Source organism: Notamacropus eugenii, chromosome 5, assembly GCF_028372415.1.
Source record: "Notamacropus eugenii isolate mMacEug1 chromosome 5, mMacEug1.pri_v2, whole genome shotgun sequence".
Taxonomy (NCBI): domain Eukaryota; kingdom Metazoa; phylum Chordata; class Mammalia; order Diprotodontia; family Macropodidae; genus Notamacropus; species Notamacropus eugenii.
In genome coordinates, this window is record NC_092876.1 from 95,066,901 (window position 1) to 95,085,065 (window position 18,165).

General features: G+C 40.1%; 1 protein-coding gene and 1 pseudogene across 2 annotated transcripts in view; both read right to left on the bottom strand.

The window, feature by feature from the left end:
* Positions 1 to 4,174: 4,174 nt before the first annotated feature.
* On the bottom strand, positions 4,175 to 11,574 carry LOC140504869 (NACHT, LRR and PYD domains-containing protein 12-like; annotated as a pseudogene).
* Positions 11,575 to 11,657: 83 nt separating this feature from the next.
* The window catches only part of LOC140504868 (NACHT, LRR and PYD domains-containing protein 12-like), a 138,919-nt gene continuing 132,411 nt past the window's right edge, over positions 11,658 to 18,165 (bottom strand). Inside the window, exon 20 of one of the 2 annotated variants that reach the window (XR_011967258.1) lies at positions 11,658 to 17,894. The gene's annotated coding sequence lies outside the window, so the exon portion shown is untranslated. The remainder of the gene's footprint in view (positions 17,895 to 18,165) is intronic. The other variant, XR_011967257.1, reaches the window with a different exon arrangement.

The following is an 18,165-nucleotide window of genomic DNA, read 5'->3' on the forward strand; positions in this document are numbered from 1 at the left end:
AATTCCATTAAGCCAGATTGTACACTCAGGTCTATTCTGTCCTATTTCCTTTAGTAACTGGATTTGAACTGAGTGCTTTAAGGGAAGGGCAATAGCTATGGGAAGCTGATCCTGGCCCCTCCCTGTACTTATTTCTTTCTGCCCAGGGGTAAGGCAGGCTCTGGCTAAGCTCTTCCAGTCATTAGGAGTCAGAACGAACTGACCACTGAGAGTCTCAAGCACGGCTATGACAAAGGGTGAATTGGGGCCGTGCTTGGTACAAGCCTCTTTAAGAGTCGCCACTCTCTTCTACTCTATAGGTATGTGGCTCCTCCGAACCCCACCGGGGACACTGGGGTCCGCTATTTCTAGCACAGGAAGTGTCCCTACGTCTTCTCCATTCTCTATAGCCTTCCGTATTCCCTTTTCCAAACTGGACTGTGGCCCTAGACTGTCTGACCAATGGAGCAGGTTATAAGGAGGCGCAGAGGGAAGACATGGGACATTCTCCCCTGCCTCGCCTTTCCCATCTGCTAGATGGAGCTCCGAATCTATTTTTTCTCTACACTCCTTAACTTTCTTCTTGCCAGGGTTCTCCCCTCCCCTCTCTCCGCTTCCACTCTCATTCCAATCCTGCCCTGGCCTCTCCGGCCCTTCCAAAAGGCTCTTAATTACACTGAATATCAGGAAATCTAAATCCTCCAGCTCCCCGGGGCATTGTTGCTCATAAGCGGTCATTTGTTCTCCGACCGCTCCCCATCTTTCTCTTGATATTCCTGTCAGCTTGAGCCAAGGAGAAACTTTCCAAATCCTTTTACAGAATTCTCGTAGGTCGTTTAACTCTATAGTGACCCCCGCCTCCCTGCATTCCCTGTAAAGTATCTCAGCCCAGACCTCCTGTTCCTCTGGCTTTATTACTGGCAATTGATTCCCCATCCCTGCCCTTTTCCCATGGGTGTGGGAAGCTACTCTCACTCTTTCTCTCCTTCCGAATCTAGGATTCGGGACTCGCGTCTTTCACAGCCCCTTCCGGGTGTTCCCAGGCACCCAGGATATCTGCGCTCCTGTCCTCTGTTCAGAGACGCCAACTGCCAGGCCTATAGGCCTGTGGGCTACCCGAGTCTTCTTACCTCACCTCTAGAGGTCTTCAGCTGGCCAAGCCGGATGCTCGTATGAGAGAAAGGACGTTCCAGAGTCGAACAAGGGTTGAGCTTTGTTTCAGGGTCTCGGTTACAAGTGCAGGGGAATTCTTCCTTAGGAGGGAGAGAGAAAGATCTCCCAAGGAGGCAAAGATCTTACAATAAGAGATTGGAATTAGAAGTGTAAGTGGGGAGAGAGGGGGAGGGGAGAGAGGAGAGAGGAAATGCAGAGCCTTGTGTCCTCACACGTGGCCCCTCCGCCCAAGAGAGCTTTCAGGCTTTCCTGACCCTACTTAAGCCCTCCCGTCGCGTAGTTTACACGTCAATACCGAGCCTGTTAGGTAACAACAGGTGTGCCCCAATCCAGGACAGCCTCCAGAGCGGGGATGCTCCACTCATCACGTATCTCACGGGAAGAGGCGGAAATACACGAGATAGCTCGGTTCACCTCAATTCCCAGCCGTTTTCCTGGGGGGCCTCGTGAGAACTCTAAGATTTAGAAGTTCCCACCTTTACCCGCCCGAGACTGTCCACATGGAATTGAGCTTCCAACCCCAGCATCAGAGGGTTTGGACTATGATATTACATAAGGGAAAGGAGCATGATTTACAATGCCTTCATTACTATCCTTATCAGATACCAAATACTGAAGTCATTACTCAAATTAGAATGCCAAGCATTCACACTCTGCTTCAGAGAGCACAACTCCAATGGGTTGGTCATGTTGTCCAAATGCAAAACACATGCTTGCCAAAAAGACTATTTTATGGACAACTCTCACAGGGCAAGCATTCACATGTTGGTCAGAAGAAGCTATAGAAGGACACTCTCACTTTGAAACTGATTGTGCAACATAGGAGACACTGACAAAGGACCACTCAGCATGGCATGCCCATATCAGAGAAATTGCTGTGCTCTATGAACAAAGCAGAATTGAAACAGCTCAAAGGAAATGCAAGATGTGAAAATTTAGAGTATTCACCCCAAATGTTCACACAGACTATGTGTGCCAGACCTGTGGTAGAGCATTCCAAGCTCATATTGGTCTGATAAACCACAGTTGGACACACTGAAACTTGACTCTAGCACAATGATGTCATTTTGGTCCTCAAGAATGAAGGACAACAACCACCAATCTTTCAGAAGAGGAGATGGACATTCAGTGAAATAGTGAACTTCCAGACTTTCCTGATGAAAAGTCCAGAGCTCAATGGAAATTTGACCTTCAAAGACAAGACTCAAGAGAGGCATAAAAAAGATAAACAGGAAAGGGAAAAAAACCCAACATGTTATCCAATAAGATCAAACTGTTTACATTCCAACATGGGAAGAGTATACTTATAACTTTTGAGAACTGTGTCTTTATTATGACGTCTAAAGGGAGTTGACTTTGGTGTGATGATAAAAAGTAAGTGGTGAAATAAGTAAATGGTGAAGAAGGATTATAATGGGAGAAGACAAAAGGAAGAGGCAGAAAAGGGTAAATTATATAACATGAAGAGGCAGAAAGACACATTACAGTAAAAGGAAAGAAGTAAAGAAGATTAACACTATTAGAACTTTACTCTTATCAGATTTGGCTCACAGAGGGAATAATGTATACATTTAGATATAGAAATCTAACTTGTCCTATAGGTAATTGTAGGGGAAAGGGCAAAGAAAAGGGATTTGGGGATTGAAGGGAGGGAAGTAGTAGTAAGGGAAAAGATTAAGAAAAAGGAAATGACTTATTGAAAGGAGGGCAAATTGAGAGAGGCAGTGGTCAAAAGCAAAACTCTAGTAAAGAGGGAAAGGAAAAAAGGTGAAAGGAAAGGATAAACAGAGTGGGGAATAGAATGGAAAGTCATAGATAGTAATCATAACTGTGAATGGGAGGAATTCTCCCACAAAATGGAAGCAGATAGCAGAATGGATTAAAAAATTATATTCCCACAATATGTTGTTTAAAAAAAAACACATTTGAAACAGTAAAGGTAAAAGGCTGGAGTAGAATATGTTATACTTCAGCTTTCAGCTGAAGTAAAAAACAAATTAAGCAGGGTTAGCAATCCTAATCTCAGACAAAACAAAAAGCAAAAAAAGATCTAATTTAAAAGAGATAAGGAAGGAAACTAAATCTTGCTAAAAAGTACCATAGACAATGAAGTACTAAACATATATGTACCAAGTAGTATAACATCCAAATTATTAGAGTAGAAGTTAGGCAAGTTACAGAAAGAAACAGAGAGCAAAACTATACTAGTGGGAGACCTCAACCTCCCCCACTCTGAACTAGATAAATCTAACCACAACTTAAAGAAGAAAGAAGTAAAGGAGGTGAATAGAATTTTAGAAATGCTAGATGTGGTAGACCCCTGGAGAAAACTCAGTGGGGATAAAAATCAGTATACCTTGTTCTCAGTGGTACATGGCACCTACACAAAACCTGACCAGAGACTAGAGCATAAAAATCTTACAATCCAGTAAAGAAAGGCAGAAATTTAAAATGCAAGCTTTTCAGATCATGATGCAATGAAAATTATATGTAATAAAGGACCACAGAAATAGATTAAAAAATTAATTTGAAACGAAATAATCTATTCCTAAAGAGTGAGTGGGTCCAATGACAAACCTTTAAAACAATAACTTCATTCAAGAGAATGACAATAATGAAACAACATAGCAAAACTTAGGGGTTGCAGCAAAAGCACTTCTAAGGGAAAGATTTATATCTCTGAATATTCACATGAATAAAATACAGAAAGAGGAGACCAATAAACTGAGCATGCAATTAAAAAAAGCTAGAAAAAGAACCAATTGAAAATTCCAAATAAAATACTTAATTAGAAATACTGAATATTGAAAGAGAGATTAAGAAAACTGAAATTAAGAAAACTATTGAATAAATAAAATTGAGTTGAATTTATGAAAAACCAATGAAATAGATAAACCTTTGGTTAATTTCATTTAAAAAAAGAAGAAAACCAAATTATCAGTATCAAAAATGATAAGGGTAGATTCACCACCAAAGAAGAATAAATTAAAACAAGAAATAGATACTATTTGGCCAAACTATATGCTGCTCTAAGTTCGTTCTGAAGCTATATTCTGTCTTTCGTTGTGGAGGAAATTTGAAGAGCCTAAATTTGTCTAAATTCCTTTCCATATTCCTAATGTTACTTACAGTGCCATAATATTCCACTTTATTCACCTACTACAATTTGTTCTGCCCATTCCATATTCAGTGGTACCCATTGTTCTTCACAATTTTTACTGTAGAAGAATTTTGCATGCCATTTACATAACATTAACATTTACATTAACATGAAAATTCTCTGTTCTCTTTCCTAACATGTATATCTTTAACTTCATTTTCTTTTCTTATTGTTATAACTAGTATTTCTAGAACAATAACAAATAACACAAGTGAGAAGACCCATATGTCCTTTGTCCCTCTCTCTTCTTCCCCGCTCTCTTCTGTCCAAACTTTCCACTCATTTAGATTCTGGACTATCATTTCTTTTTCTCTTAGTACCTTATTTTTCACATCTTCCTCAGTTCTTTGCTTCATGTTCCTCACTCCCACAAAGGCAGCCACCCCAGCTATGGGACCAGCTCAGACTTATGTCAGTTTTTCCAGTTCACATTTCGGATTTCTTAGTGCTGCACTAAGGTTTTCCATATACGAATCAGCAAATCTAGTACAGAACAGCTGGAGCTCTTTCAGGTTCTGATTCTTGTTGATCACAGTGGAGAGATCTTGCCAAACACTAGCAGGTAAATCAAAATATAAACCTGCACAAGAACTAGAGAGATAAATGAGAGGAGAAATTTACTGTGGTTATCAGTGACACTCAAGTTCTCTCCCAGCATTAATATGTGTACCTATGGGGAAAAATGAAAAGGTCGTATAACAAATGACAGGAATTCTCAGAGAGAGAAGAATAGATGGGATTAGATGCTTCAGACTGTGAAGGCCAAATCCAAGTACTAGCTACTGCCAGTTCTATCAGCCCTCCTGCCACCCCCCTCCTTCTTTCCTCCTTTTCCTCTTCTCCTTACTTCAACCCTCACATGCTCAGCAGCAATTCTGAAACCAATGTCTAGATCACTTAGGTTGGGTGGGCAAGGAAGAAATCTGATCTAATGAAGGAGATCTCTAAATATTCAACATGCACAGAAGTTCAAAATTTACAGTGATAGACTCAGTCTTTCAGGATGAGAGGAGACCTAATTATAACAAGAGCCCTCTCCAGGCACAGTAATTAAGGAATTTCTAATAGAGAACTGCTATTGGGATAAGAGGATGGACAGGAACTCTCACAGGGTCCCAGTGGTGAATAGATGGCACTCCCAGCTGGTGTTAAAAGAGCCTAATTAAATTTCTAAGATTTCTATTAATAGATTCAAACCATAACCTTCCAAACCTTTAAGAAGATAGAGGGGAAAGGCTATTTTTCTAAACTTCTCCAACAACTGTTTAAGATTCATTTTATGTTATTTTCCCTTTCTAAGGCACCCTCAGTTTTTGTTTTATTCTGATTTCATTGGGAGCTGCATGTCACTCTGAGTCACCCTTTTCCCTAGATATGCCCCTTGGAGAAGGTCCTGAGCAGTTTAAGAATTCATGTAGGAGAGTAATAGAAAGGAGCCTAAGGACACTGAAAGGATAGAACACAGTCTCCTTGGGCACCTTTTCCTATGGATCTCTAGGTTCTAGTCTAATGTTATACTCATAGTAGATAGCTAAGAAATGCAATCAGCCACCAAAGATAAAAGAATCAGACTGGGATAGGTGAATATCAGGGGAAAAATACTGAACCCAAATATTTTAAGAAAACTCAGAAACCTTGAGCATACATTGCTCTAGTGGCCACTACTGAAGCTGCCAGGCAGGGGCTACTAATGACAACTTGTTTTTCCTCAACAAAAGATACCTTCAAATGAACCTGCAAGATGAGTCCCTGTGAGGCTTTATTTTAGCATGAAAATGATTTCTTGCTGACCCATCTCATATGTGCAAGAGATTCCAACTTGAACAAAAGACCCTGAGCATGAGTGAGAACTACCTGTTCTTTCCACCTCCAGGATGGACTTCAGAGTTGGGAACCTGGTTGAAGAGGATGAAGGTGAATCTGAAATTCTGCCATGAACAAGCAAGGACACCTTTGTCCTTTATGAGTCCGTTGTCACCAGTGCAAAGGAGAATATCTTAGAATACAGCCAAGGACATGATGAGCAGCCTGCTCTCATTAATAGCCATGGGATGAAGCCTATTCTCCCTCCCTTCCCTTCTCCCTGCTTTGCTCTGTAAACCAGGGACATTCTTCAGGATTCCAAAATAAAGAACAGGTGCCACAATGCCAGTGAACTTGCCTATCAATCACTGCCCAAGAGCTCTTACAAGAGAGGGAGCATCTGTAACATCAATCAGAGATGGGATTTTTCTCCTGTAGAAAAAGAGAAAACTGCTGGACATAGACCTGGAGACCATCATCTTTCCAGTTGCCTGGACAGGAGATTCTTTAATTAATTTCATTTGGATATCAAAATTCTGTGCACAAATTTTATCCATTTCTTTTGCTGTCATAGGGAAAGATATAGTATCATCTATGCAGAGATCTTTTCACTTCCAAACACAACTTAAATAGCACTATTTCAGTTCTGGCGTTCCTTTAATGGGGTTAACACAAACATTGTAGAAAATAATATCACCTTAGTTTTCCACAAAGGAAAGGTAAAGTGCAGCAAGACCTGATGTTTGGCTCTTTGTCCCAAAACTGCATCCCCAAAGAAGGTGACAATCTGGGCTGGCCCAAAAGCTGAAAGGAGAACACTGGGCTCCCTCATAAGAAAGATCTGTAGTTCAATTTATCTGCAAAGGGCCCAGTAATGGCATTGAGACATAAGAAATGAGGATATACACAAGGAAAGTTTCTGTGCCCTAGGACAGTGCTTAATGCAGAAAGCTACAATCCCAGCATCATAGTGGCACTCAACATTTACTTGGATTTCTTGGATATTGACTAGTGCCTGTGTTACAAATTCAGTATATTGACTCTCATATAAATAAGAATACCATGTTGGTAACTGAGAATTGAGAAAACCAGTAATATTCAAAATCTCTTTTGGCTTCTCCCTCAACTCACTACAGTAATTGTGATTTGGTTTCCAGTGATATTTTACATCTGAATTTACTCTCCAGCTCCTTTGCTGTCTCCGCATCTGAGAAGCCAAGCAGGGGCACACCACCAGGACCACAAAGCTGGAATGTTTTCGGCTACACTTCTCCAGATGTTTTTTGACATCTGGAGTCAGGGCTCTTCCTCCATTCTCTGTCTGTGCTCATTACATAGAACATGGCAGCAAAAAACTCTTGGAAACTCAAGTGAATGAAGCTGTAGCAGTTTTCACAGCCACTGTCTTTCTGAAAAATGTTCATGTTTAAGAAGGCAGAGACATCAGCTGCCTCCAGGTTATGCCTCCTCAGGTCCTGCTCCTCAAACAGCAGTTTCCTCTGCCAGATCCCCTCATCAGCCAATCGACAAAGACTCCTGAAGTGCTGAGGTATAAAGTCTTTATCATTGGGTATGATCAAATTTGAAAGATAACATATATATAGGGCAGTGGTAGTTTTCAAAGCCTGGATAGGATCTTGACCTCTCTCTTCTTGTTGCTTCAGGCAAGTTCAGAGAATCCAAATCATCAGGGGAACAGAGCATATGGTGAACAGTGTATCATTATCTTTTAATAAACTAAAAGTTTTTTCACCTAAACCCTTATTTCCGAAAAATTTGCAGAAATAATTCTTCCTCTCCAATAAAGAGAAGCCCATGATCTCCACATGACATGAATTCTCCAATAAAGGACTAACTTTCCCCAGATCAGTGAGTCTTGTAGTGAGCAGCAAGGAGGCTTCAGGGAGCAGGGTTTTCCTTAGTAAACTGCTCAGCAGGATGGGCACTGGCCTCTGCTGCTTCCAGTCTTTGCACAGATCGTATTTTAACTCATTACAAGGGAATTTCAGTTCATCTAAACCATCAATGATGAACAGAAGTCTCTCTGTCTGGGACATGATTTCTGTCATAGGAGCCTAGGGGCCAGGCCAGTCACAGGCAATTTAATCAGCAAAACTCACGTTTCTCTCTCCTGATGGATTCAATTCCCTTCAAGTGAGATAGAAAACATAGTCAAACCTCTCCTGGTAGAGCTGTCCCTCTGCCCAGTCCAACATCACTTTGATGACCAGGGTGATCTTCCCAATACCAGCAGCCTCCTGCAGCACAACAGTGTGTGGTTGGATGCCTGTCTCTTGATCAGGATCAAATAAAACAGACGTATCTGTCAACTTTTGTCCCTCCTGTGGGACCTCAGCATGTTTCCATCCTTCAACTAGAAGTTCATTTTGTTTCTGCTCCTTGTAACAATACTACTGAAGAAGCAGCAGCTGCATGAATCGATGCTGAGAGAGCTCATGCTCTCCAGGATAAGAGTTCCTGTCCCCAATGAGCTGAAATTTCTTTCTTATTTGTTCTCGGTACTTATTTCTTTCATGTGAAGTCACAACAAACATAGAATAGAGATAGTCAGGATTAAATCTGCTGTGGTACCTTTGGGAAAAGTCCCTGAGATAATGATTTGCACATCATTGTTCCTAGAGCTCACATGGAGGTGAAATTCTACCCCTAACTCTGCCCTGACCTCACATCTGCTGGTGTGCAAGTCAAGCCCTCAAATCCTGCCTGCACCTCAACTTTCCAAAACAAAATCTTGACAATAACACAGCCCTGATTAGAAACCATCAATATCTCTGTCCTGTGCATTGGATAAAATCTAAGCTCATTCCACAATTCAAGGTCTTCTTATTTGTCCAGCCTTATTTCCTCCCAGTTTCCTCAAATATACCATGAACTTTCTACTCTCCACTGTGTAAAGTTAAGCCACTCAAGTCAAAATTCAGCTCCAAAAATATTTAATGACTGCTTACTATATGCCAAGTAGTCTGCTAAGAGGTGGAAATAGGAAGAAAGACAGAAAAGTCTCTGTCTTCTAGAAACTCACAATCTAAGGTGATAATGTTTAATATAAAATTTTGGAATATTCTCTTTGTTCTCTCTGAAGCAAACTCAGAGAATTCCTCTTCCTATGTCAACAAAAGCCTGCCAGGGCTGACTTAACATTTCTTAAGAGACCTTTAATCTAAGACACTATCTTGAATAATGGGACATTTTCCATATCTTAATATTTGTAGACATATACTATGTTATGGCATGTTAATGGTAAAGAAAACACAGACATCTTGGGTCGTAATTTCTATGTGAAACTTTGTCAGACTCTTATCTTATTGTATTTACAACCTATGCAATTAAGAAATTCCTTTCTAATGGTCTAGTTAATCACTCATAAATCTGAAGGACACAGAACACTTCTTTGTCCTAAAACATATTTAAGGCTGCCCAATTCTTTGTATCGGTAGCCAGAACATTTCTGGCTCCATAATGCATTATGTTACCGTTTTCTTTAATAGGGAATTGATCAATTAATTAATTAAATCATAAAATGTATGCATTTAGCCTGTTGCCTTTTCTTTAACCAAGTTTTCAGGTCAACAAAGGGAAATAACATGCAAACAATAATGTGCTAATAAGATATAGACAGGATAAACTGGAGATCATCTCAGCAGGAGAGCACTAATACAGGGGACACTGGGAAAGGCTTCCTCTAGAAGGTGGAATTTTAGCTGAAATTCCTAGGCAGGGAAACCTGGAGATGGCAATGAGGAGGGAGAGAATTCCAGGCATAAAAAATGTCAGAGACAATGCAGTCAGCAACTAGAATGTCTTGTGCTCACCACAAACTATCTCCTCTCCTCTATCAAAATCTTGTTAATTTGTCAAGACCCAAGACAATCCTACCATCTTGTGAGGCTTTCTTGTGATCATCCAATGACTTGTGATTTCTCAATTCCTACAGACTTCCCTTCTGTTATACTTATTCTGTCCTCAGTAAGTACTTTTTATAGTTCTTATCTTTGGTGACAAGGACTGCGTGCTATAATCACAGAATGATCACATTTGCAAAGTGCCCTGAGAGGTTATCAAGTTAAATCTTCTGTTGGAGCCAGTTACTTGTTTTCAATTCAATGAACATTGATAAAATGTCTATGATATGTAAAGCACGGTAGGAAATTTCTATAATACCCTAACAAGAGCTTGTCCAAGTTCTGCATAACAACCACCAGTGATAGGAACTCACCAAGTCATGAGGCTGCTTCTCACTTTTAGGGCAACTCTAATTAGACACATGGGAGTCCTGCATTTTAATGACTTGAAATCTGCCTTCCTGTACCTTCTACATCCTGGTCCTAACTCTGTCTTCATTTCTCTCCAGTCTATACTCTGACTTTCCTCTACCATGTCTCAAGAACCACTTCATCCTGGGAGCTCACTCCAGCAAGGAATTAACACAGTGGAAGCGTCCTCCCCTTCCCAGACTTTTCCCCCAGGTTGGAGGGCTCCTTCAAGAACTTCCATTGAAGAAATGCGCTCAGGCTAACAACTCTTTCATTCTTCTCTAGGCTGCATTCAAGACCTTCTTTAACCTGCCCCAAGGCAACTACCTTCCCCCAAACTCAACTTTTCAGTCTCTTTTTCTATGCCTCATTCCCATGTTAGAGTGTAAGCTCTTAGAGGGCAAACTGTCTTTCTTTCTACTTTTATTGGTATTCACAGCCTTAAGCACAGAAGTATATAGTAAGTTCTTAATAAATGTCTACAGGCTGACATAATAAGCATAAGCCCTTTTCCAAAGGCTTCAAATACTCTACCTACACAAGTGATACCCAGATTTATATATCCAAATATTAGGGTAAGCTTAGGAGATGTAAAACATACTATTAAAAATTTATTTGAAAAAATTCAGATTCTCTGAGTAGATCGCACAAGAGCAAGTTGCTGCTGGGGCAGCAGTGACACAGTGTGTAAAGCACTAGGCTAGGAATCACAAAGATTCACCTTCCTGAGTTTGAAACAGGCCTCAAACACTTACTAGTTATGGGACCCTGGGCAAGTCACTTGGCCCTGTTTGCCTCAGTTCCTGATCTTTAAGAAGAGCTCAAGAAAGACATGGCAAATAACGCCAATATCTTTGCCGAAAAAACCCAGATGGGCTCATGAAGAGTCAGACGTGTCATTACTTTTAATCCTGTTCCTCAGACTGGGCTTATGTCGTATAATTAACGCTCATTTTAAAAAAGAAAAGGACTTCCATCCCTGCTCCTGACTCAGTATAGACTCCAAGGAATTCTCATAAATTCAGCAAATGTAATCATTCTCTTCCTGGGACATTTTTCTTGTGCAAAGATAAAATACCTGATCAAAGCCTGATCTATTTCATTTCATTTCCTCCTTTCTCCATTGGTCCCTTCTTTTCTCCTTTCCTCAACCACAACTTAAATCTCCTCATTAGCTCCATTCTCCCAAATCCATCATCCCCCTTTCTCTTTAATTCTTCCCACTGCCCACCCCACCCCCTGGGCACCTGCTGAACATTCTCTTGCTTCCAGCAAACTCTCCTCATGGCCCAGATGTTCTTCCTCTCCAGTATCAGGGAACAGTGACTGAAATCTATTCTGCCTATCTTGATTAGTAAGAAAAAGTACTGTGGTGATCCTCCTTCCTATCTCAGTCCTATTACATGACTACGTGCCAACAAGAATTTCTTATCCTAAAATCAACAGGGAACAATCAATCAATAAGCATTCATCAAGTATCTGTCACATGACAAGCATGGAGGCTGCTTGGGGAGAATAGTGACTTCAAGGAAATAACAGGCAAGTATGAACTCCAATGAGACTGAGTTGTTCCCCCAGACCTACTCTTACTCAAAAGAAAATGCAAGGCTCTCTTACTCTCCAGATCTCCAGAAATAAGGACTTATGGAGCGGGGCAGCCTGCTTAGACAGAGGAAGCCTCAAGGTACAAAACCAAGGAGTATCCTAATATTTAAGAGACCAAAAAAGGAACTCACTTCCATGTAATGTCTGGGTATCAGTGTGGAGTTGGCCAGCTAGTACTCCGTTTTCTACTCTCTCCTTGATACCAGAGAAGGAGGCACTGAATCTTTCCCAGGCCTTTCCTATCTCCTGCCTTGGAGTGGTTTAGGACATGATCTTTTCTTTGACCACTGCCCTCTCCTTTCTATACCTCTGCTCTACAGAGATTTAGCCTTCACACCTTGTCATGACAATTAGGTTGATTTTTAATCTAGAGGTAAAATAATGCTCTTACTCCCTTCCCACAAGCCCTCGTGGATACTCCAGATGTTTTACTGAATTTCTATCAGATGAAAATTACTAGTAAAATCACAATAGTTTGGAGCTCTCAGCCAGGAAAATTCTTATCATTCCAATAAAAGTTTGACTTTCTGCCTTAATTTGAATTTCCTATATTTTTAGCCAATCCCTGGTGCCTTTATGTTTGAGGCCTATTCCTTACTCAAATGGCTCTGCACCACTGTATCAGTTACACCTGTATGTCAAAAACCAGCAATAATGGTAATTAGTTTCTTCTAGCCTGATTATTTTATTTTGTTTTCCCTCATACATAAAGAGACCAGAGGTTAGCTACAAATGTACAGGAATTTATTACGGCAGAGAATAAGAGTGGGTCGGGGAATATATAACTCACTCTCCTAGAAATTCAACCTTATCCACTGTTTCCTGGAGAAGGGGATATGGGAGAAGCCAGTGCCAGGAGCCCAAGAAAATATTACACCTTAAACTATTATCCCTCCTCCCAAGGACTAGATAAACAAGATTTGAAAAGCAAGAAGGGAGCAGAAAAATGAAGTACTATATGACCAATTATATACTCTCCAGTGACACTCAAGGATGTTGCAAGTGGATACAACTGTACAGAAACCTGCTCCCCTGTAAATGGCCAGTATTGCAGAGGGCACATCACTTGGCAGCTGCTTCTGACTCAGGGTAGTAGAGTCTTAGAAAAATAACTTTGTTTACTTATGTCTGCATGTATATGTGTACGTATGTATGTACGTATGTACGTAATTACTGTTGTTGGGATGTTGCCAATGTCTCTGGACTTTTGCTGAGAAAACATTGCTGCCTGTCTGTGGCCACCAGTTCCTAATACATTAAGCTACAACAACCAAGGACTAGATGTCCTACTCTCTGCTGGCCCCCAAATGAACTGGTAACTCTGTCTGTCTAGCGTCAAACTCCTCTTGCTCCATTAACTCTTGGAGTACAATTCAATGATTCCTAACATCATACGGAACCACAGGGACATGCTACTGTCTTTTTACAGGCTTAATTGGTCTCTGGAATGTTCTTAACCTTCAAAGATCCCAAGAGACAAGTCTCCTTGCCTCCTAGAGCTCAACATTGAGTTCAAGATTACTGATTATTAGACTCTGAAAAGCATTACAGGTCTATGACTTTGACAGTGATTACTGACCTATGAGGGCTGGAAGGACCGGGGCAGGAATTGATCCAAAATCCCCTGTGGGAAAGAAAAACAGAAGACAGTGAGAGACCCATCTGCTACATAAAGAAATATTTGGGTCCTGAGAGCAGGAATGGAGCTGGAGGACAGCATGAGGGAGTGGATTTCAGTTGGACCCTGAGGAGTTGGAATGAAATGTGCTGGGTCTCAGCACCACAAACTCCACAAATAAATGTTTGTTGACTGACACAAACAGAATAGTATAATTTTACCTTTGTACTTTCTTCTGTGTCTTGGGGTTGCCCAAGTTGAGAAGAGAGTGTGTTTCTCTAGTTCTCTCTGTCTAGGAGATATAAAACCCTCTCCAAATCCTAGTCTGAGTCTAGTAGAAAATAAACATGGCCTCACAGACTGGTCTGGTCAAAATTCAGGAAAATATTTGGGTGGAATGAGTGGTGATTGTGAAAATATACATGTATATGTGTATACAAACATGTTTATAGATATGTATATCATATACATGGATGGAATGTGTAAGGAAAAGTGTGTGCAAATAGGAGTACATTTAAATCATGTAATGTGAGACTGTGTGAGAGACAGACATAGATGGGGGTATGCTATGTACATGTGTAGATCTCTGTGTACATGTGAACATCTGAATATATTTTCAGGTTGTACTAGATATGAAGAGGAAGGTGTCAGAAACGAACAAGTCATTTTTGACAACTAGGAATTGGCTTCCTGACCTAGGGGACCAGATGATAATGCTGGAATCAGAAGCAGGGTTAGTGTAGACTTGCCCTGGAATACAGGGATTGTTTTCCTTTTGTCTTTGTATCTCAGTGTGGAACCCATAGTAGATAGGTAATAACTATTTGTAGAATTGAGAAGGTGAAATAACAGAGCTTCAGGTTTTACAGTTTCTTCAATTTAGTGCAGTCAGATCTTTTGGGTGTGCGTTTATTTTTATGCTGCACAGTGTGAGGCCAATCCCTCTTCCAAGGTCCCTCTAAATCCATACTGGATGCTCGTGTAATGACTGCTATGATGATGTCTATTAGTGATGGCAGATACCATTCCTTTCCCCAAGGGGCTCTCCCCATCCCAAACCCACAGCATTTAGAGCTGTAATGGAGCTCGTATTCATCTAGCAACAAGCATTTATTAAGCAGTTACTATTTGCCAGGCTCTGTGCTAATTATTGAATATATAAATACAGAGCCTAAAACAATCCCTACATCTGAAGATTACCTTCTAAGCCATATATGGATAGAGGGTCACAGCAAGAAAATCATATGTTTCCAGCACGAACAATCAGGATTGTTTTTATTAATTGGAGCAACAATTATATAATTATTCAAGCAATGATTTTTGAGACCAGCCAGGAATCCAGCTAGTCCCAACTCCTTCATTTTACATATAAGAAAACTGAGGCCCAGAGAAAATAAGTAAAGAGAGTTAGGCAGCCATAGTGAGCTCTTATGACTACAAGACTAATGGTTTTTCCGTTATATTATGCCACCCTCTAGCTCAGTGAAGTGATGATGACAGAAAACCTCCATTACCTGATTCAAAGGTCATATGAGGACAAGCAAAGTATGAGGGCATGTGTATGGGTAGAATGTGTGATTGTATATCCAAATATATACATGTATACCCACATACACATACATGAACATTTTATATATATATATTTGCATGCATGCATATATGTGCTCAACTGCAAAATTCCAGCTACTGGACCATAACATTTCCATGACTAGCATTACATAATTGTTAATAACAACGTAGCGTTTGAAAGCTTACAAGGTGCAATAGATTATGGTGGTCATGCCCTTGCAGCTCAGAGCCAATGAACTAGGACAGGGCAGAGCCCCCGGTTGTTGTTTCAGTCTTATCCTGACCTCTTTTGAAATTCTCTTAGCAAAGATGCTGAATGAAGTGTTTTGTCATTTTCTTCTCCAGCTTATTTTACAGATGAGGAACTGAGGCAAAGAGGGTTAAATGGTTTGCTCAAGATCACACAGCTAGTAAGTGTCTAAGGCCAGATTTCTTAAAAGATAGGAACCAAGTTTTTTGCTTGGTCGTGGTTTTGACGAATTAAGATGATTCTTGATTTATCTTGCAATCACTTCTTTCCAGGTTCTGTTGATTTTGATACCTGTCATGTTCTCATTTTTCAATCTTTTGGATTTCTCCCCAATTTTGTCTTTTTTTTATTCTATCATAGAATCATTGAATTCTATCTGCTCCAATCTATTTTAAGGGACTACTTGATTAAATGTTCCTAAACTAATAATTTAGTTTAATTCTAATTTAATTCTACTCTTTTCTAAACTCTTTATTCTTTCCCAATTGTTTTCCTTACAAGTTCTAATTTAATTTTTTTTTTCAGCATTTGTTTTACTTCTTAATTCATTCCTTTGGGGTTTTGGTGGCAAACCATTCTTTTGTCTGATGCTCTATTTGGATTGTTTTTCTGCTTTTACCTCTTGGAAGTCTGTTAATTTATATATTTCTTCACTATAATTTGGTCTGTTTACTCACATATTCAGTGTCAGTTCCTGGATTGAGAGTATGTGACAGGATCAGATTCTGTTTCTTTTGTGGAGTTGGCAGCCCTTCCCTGTTCCCTTTCTTTTTCCTGAATGGCACTGGCACCATTATGGATGGCATGAGGCATTGCCTTCAGTCATGGTCCCTTGCTTCCTTCCCTGTTCCTTGTTGATCCAGGTCAGGTACTGGCCTTGGCTCCTTTCTGTATTCGTTAAGCACACTCAGGAATTTGAATCAGGAATTTGTTCCATTTCCTTTTTTGGGACTGATACAGTAGAATTACATGTTAAAGATGTTCCCACCCCCAGTGGTCATTGAACTGGCTCTATTTCCTGCCATAGTTCTGGGTTCTCCAAGGTGTGCATTGCCAGCTTCTCTCTCTGCACAGAGACCCATCATTGACTGGTAATTTCCAGTGCTGCTGTTGCCGTAGGCCAGAGCCTAAATCCTCCTAGTTTCATATCCAGTTTCCTGGACCTCATGCTGTCTGTGTTCAATGAAGAAATTAAATTAATTCTATTTCATTTTATATTTGATTCAAATCTGTAATGGAATCTATTCTGTATTACTGCCCCATTTTGTATGATTGCTCACACCACATTCTTTTTTGTCTCTTACCTGTGAACTAAGTTTAGAAGTTTACATCTTCTCTTAATTACTGTTCTGTTCTGTCCTAAAAGAAATCTGTTATCCTAGAGGGATGAATGTGGACACCAGGGAGTCTGGTGCACTATTTCCAACCTTGCAGATGGACTCAAACAATGAACATTTCTTAGTCAGGGAAGTTTAGTTTCCCCTCTGAGTTAGCTACAAAGAATATTTGTTAATCCTTTATGCCTTCAGGTCCTGGAAAATTCCATGAAGTCTACTTGCTATATTTGAAAGCCTACGAGTAGATCTGGTACATTTTCACAAGATATATTGTCCATCCTTGCTTGTTCTTGTACAATAAAGGAGGGTTTAATCTCCCTCCTAAAAGTCAGGGAGTCTACTATTCCTGTTCTGCTATCTATAGCCCGGAGGATGGAGATGGGTCCCATAAATCAGCATTCTTTAAAGACAGAAGCCCCATGTGAATGTTAGCCAGCTTTCTTTGTGTAACCATTCAGGTTGTCCTCACCCTCATGACACTGTTTACCCTGTAACCAATTGCATTGTTTTCCCCATCTACCTAACTCTGTTTTTTGTTCTCCTATACTTCTCAAAACTCTATGAAAGCTACTAAGGACTGCCTCACTCACAGTGGTTGGTAATTGAAAGAAGTCATTGATCCACTGAGCATGCTGAAACAATTGTCTCTCAGGTTACCTTAATTTTCAAATGTTACATTAGAATGCCTGCATGCCCTAGGCCTCTTTTAACAGAAGTTAAAGACTAAACTAAACTGAAGTTGAGACTAGCTTCTGAATTCTCCTGGTGGGTTCTTTCCAGGGCACCTGCGTATTTTAGGCTGGCTTCAGACACTTAGGTAATGTCCCAGTTCAGAACTCTTGCGAGATTCAGCTTATTCATTGGAGCTTGCATTGTCAACTGCTTATTTTGGCATGATCTTTCTTCAAGTACATTCTGGCTTCTGAACATCTTCTTTTGTTGAACTGGATTGGATGAAGGAGCATCCTGGTGTTTCCTTTTGGTCTCCAGAATCATTGTTCTATCCATTGCCATTTTAGGTCTTTTTTGAGTTGTATGTGAGAGATCTACACTCCTCTACAATCCTTCACATCATCTTTCTCAAAAGTCCGTATGGCAGCATTCATCCGGTTTGTTGATTGATTTTCTGGGGGTTTTATGTAAAAATTAAAAAAAAAACATAACAAGTTAGCATTTATGTGGCACTTTAGGATTGACAATTCATTGTCCATATCCATATACATGTATATGTGTTGTACATACACACACAAACATACATAATATCATTAGGTAAATACTCCATTATGTTTTCTGAAAATAAGTATATTTTGGTCTCCTCTGTTGATGTTTATGATTTTTATTTCATTTTCTTATATAACTGTCATATATTTTTAGTGAAGGAACAAAATCTTTTTCTT